This window comes from Crocuta crocuta, unplaced genomic scaffold, assembly GCF_008692635.1.
Source record: "Crocuta crocuta isolate KB4526 unplaced genomic scaffold, BGI_CrCroc_1.0 scaffold457, whole genome shotgun sequence".
Taxonomy (NCBI): domain Eukaryota; kingdom Metazoa; phylum Chordata; class Mammalia; order Carnivora; family Hyaenidae; genus Crocuta; species Crocuta crocuta.
The window spans coordinates 1626873-1631096 of NW_027531318.1; positions in this window are offsets into that span (position 1 = coordinate 1626873).

Below are 4224 nucleotides of genomic sequence, written 5' to 3' on the forward strand. Positions count from 1 at the left end.
TGTAGATATCCAGTCGCTCCAGCACCACTTGTTGAACTGGTTTTCTGAACTTTTTAATCGGAAAATTATTTTTAAGAGTTGTACCTGATTCCCCTTAAGTACTTTTGTTTGTCCATTTTTTTATATTCAGATTTTTATCTGTCTTTTCCAGCACTTCAGTTTAATCATTATGAGAACTCCTTGTCCTGTCTGGCCTTTCTCCCTTTGGGAGCTATAGAATGACTATTCCTTTTCTTATTTTATCATTGGGCTTCAGGTCTGCTTATCAAGGTATATTATTGAGCAGAAAGGCTATAGGAGGTGAAAGATGAATAAGTGTTTAGCCTGTGGCAGTGTTCAGGCAGGCTAGCAGTTTCCTGCTGGGAACTATTCTCTTCCCCATTTCCCCTGTGTTCTTCTAGCCTCAGAGATGGGGGAATAAAAAATCTACTGAAAGAGTAGCCCATTTTTAGCACACTAATATTGGTATTCACCAGGGAGTTCTGAGCTCCTCACATGAGTCATCACTCCCAATAAAGACCGACACCTCACCCAGCTGCTTTTGATCCCAGGAACTATTTGGCGTGGGAGAAGGAAATAGGCTGGGGTTGGAAACGCAGGAGAAAGAAGATCTATTTAGTTCCTGAGAATATGTGCTTCATGAAGAGTTTTTGACCTTATTGTTTTTAACAGCTACGTAGTATTTCTCACATAAGAAATTCTGTGTTTCTAGTGTGTCACTCACTGAATTGTCTTTGCAGTGGCATTACTCTGGGCCCCACCAGTGTTTAACTAGAATAATCTAACATGTATCCCCAATACTCAAATTTTAGTCTCTAGTACTAGTCAGTAATCTAGGGAACCAGTATTTCTTATAAAGTTTCTTGATTTCTTATCTCCATACAGGGAATTTTTAAATGGGCTCAGAGCATCTTGTTGCCAGAATCAAAATTCTGGAGTACCAGTGAGCAGGCATAGGAACAACTAAGCTCTCTCTGGCCAACCTCTGATAATCTGAGCATTCAAATAAGTATAATTATACTTTGTTGGGATAATTTTAATCTAGAAAAAGCTATGAATGCATAAAGACACTCTAAAGGAAAAGCATTAAGAGCAATGTACCAGATCAAAATGGTCGTATAGGAGAACCTAGCCTCTATTTCCCTGTAAAAATAAAAAATTAAATAGCTATCCGTGACCAAAAATAGCTCTGGGAGAGATATGGAGTCCGCTTAAAAACTCCAGAAACTCTGTGGAACAAAAAACTGGAGAATTACTGCACAAAAAGGGAAGGAAAACAGCTTCGTTTTTCCTGCATCATTCCATTTTCCAAGCGGGGATTACTCAGTGCCAAACGGGAACTCCCAAGCTAGAAATAGTTCCCTTCACTGGGAAAGGGAGAGCAGAGTGAGTAACCAGCTTCCCCAGTCTTTTAAGCAGCTCCCATCCCACCCCAAGAAGGACCTGCTTTGGAATTACCCCATGCAGAGACAGGCAAAGTTGAGACTTACAGAGATGGCTAGGAACAAGGAATAAAAACAGCAACTACCAATGTCAGTCTCTCATTGGGATTGACCTTGGTTCCCAGGGACCAGTACTACAGAGCACTCTAGGAGGTTTCACCACTGAAGAAACCAGTGACGAGCACAGCTGTCACAGTCCTCCTGCAGATTTTACCAGGTTTCACCCCATAGGTATTCCCATTCCCAGATGCCAGATGCCTGAGTTTCTCCTGGCTTCATAAGCATCCGCCTCTCCCCGCATTCTATCCCTTTCTCTGAACCTGCTGAAGTCCAGACCTCTACAGCCAACAAATGCAGGATGCCAGCCTAGACCCTGACAGCTGTCCTCCACCAATGAGTGTACACTCAAGGACAGTCCCTTTAGGTGTACACCCACACGCCAGTGGTCTGATGCCTGTCACTGGCCTCCATTGATGTGTGCAAGCACATGGCAAGATCTTGCGGCCAAGGAAGTACATACTCACAGCCAAGACCATCACAGCTGTTTGTGGGTCCAGATTCAGCCCTATCTCCTGTTACTGGCTGGCACTACTAGCATCACCAGCTGCTATCCCTTCCTGCTGTGTACCAGAACATACCTGCTTCAACCCACATCACTGGCCTCCACTGCCATGCACCTCTACTGCCATGCACCTGCCATGCACCTGTGGAGAGACCATGGCACCACAGGAGTGCATGCACATAGCCTCAGTTCCAGCAGTTTCATGTGGGTGCAGATCTGGCCCCGTCTCCTGCCACTGGCCTGTACAGTGAGGCTCACCTGCAGCTAGCTAGCCTGTCTAATTGTATGCCTGAATGACTCCAGACTGACTCCCAACTGACTCCCAACTCCATTGTCTTGCACCTTTGGCAAGACTCATAAGCCATGGTTGGTAGTGCATGTTGACAGCCAGCACCCCTACAGCCACTAGTGTACCCCACAATTGCCCCTAGCTCTTGCCTGCCCTGGCTCCCACCAACTAAATTTGTATATCCAACTGGCTCTTGCCATTACATAGACACCTACTGCTACCAAGGTTGAATCATAAAAAAATAGAAGATCAGAACAGATAAATATTGTTATTGATACTGATGTAGTAACCAATATCCTTCCAAAAAAGAAACCCCGTGACCAGATGGCTTCATGGGTGAATTATACCAAACATTTAATGAAGAGTTAATACCAATTCATCTCAGGGCACCCAGGTGGCTCAGTTTGTTAAGTGTCCAACTCTTGATTTCAGCTCAGATCATGATCTCATGGTTTGCCGGATGGAGCCTTACTTTGGGCTCCCTGCTGACAGCATGGAGCCTGCTTGGGATTCTTTCTCCCTCCCTCCCTCTGCCCTTCCTCCGCTCGTGCTTGCTTGTGTACTCTTTCTCTCTCTCTCAAAATAAATAAATAAACTTTAAAAAATAACAATTCTTCTCAAGCTCTTTCAAAAAACTTGACGAGAAGGAAATACTTTCAAACTCATTTTATGAGGATAGCATTACTCTGTTACCAAAACCACACAAGGACACTGCAAGCTAAGAAAATTGCAGATCAACATCCCAGATAAATGTATAGGCAAAAATCCTCAACAAAATACTAGGAAACTGAATTCAACAGTACATTGAAAGTATCATACACCATAATTCAGTGTGATTTATTATGAGGAGGCAAAGATGGTTCCACATATGCAAATCAATACATGTGATATACATATTAATAGAAAAATAAAAGGCATCTGATCATCTCAATAAATGCAGAAAAAGCATTGGACAAAATTTAACATGTATTGATGATAAAAATTCTCAACAAATTGGATATAGAAGGAATGTACTTTAACTTAATAAAGGCCATATATCACAAAGCCACAGCTAAACGTCCTACTCAATGGTGAAAGGTTGAAAGCTTTCTCCCTAAGGATTATAAACAAGACAGGGATGTCCACTCTTACTGGTGAGAATATGAGAGGTCATAACCAGAGCAATTAGGCAAGAAAAATAAAAAAAGATATTCAAATTATAAAGGAAGCAGTACAATTGTCCTCGTTAGCTGATATGATATATATAGACAAAATCGTTAAGCAATCACACTGAAATACTGTTAGAATTAACAAATGAATTCAGTAAAGTATCAGGATACAAACTCAACAAACAAAAATTAGTTGCATTTTTTATACATTAGGAATGAATTACCTGAAAAAGAACAGAAACCTATCCCTTTATTTTTTTTAATGTTTTTTATTTATTTCTAGGAGAGAGAGAGAGACAGCGTGAGCAGGGGAGGGTCAGAGAGAGAGGGAGTCACAGACTGAAACAGACTCCAGGCTCTGAGCTGGCAGTCAGCACAGAGCCCCACGCGGGGCTCGAACCCACGAACCGCAAGATCATGACCTAAGCGAAAGTCGGACGCTCAACCGACTAAGCCACCCAGGCGCCCCTATCCCTTTAAAAATAACATAAAAAATACCAAATACTGGGGCACCTGGGTTGCTCAATAGGTTAAGCATCTGACTTCAGCTCAGGTTATGATCTCAGAGTTCACTAGTACAAGCCCCACATCAGGCTCTGTGCTGACAGCTCAGAGCCTGGAGCCTGCTTCGGGTTCTGTGTCGCCTGCTCTCTCTGTCCCTCCCCTACTCACACTCTGTCTCTCTCTCTTAAAAATAAATAAACATTAGGGGCGCCTGGGTGGCTTAGTCTGTTAAGCGTCTGACTTAGGTCATGATCTCACAGTTTGTGGGTTCGAGCCCCG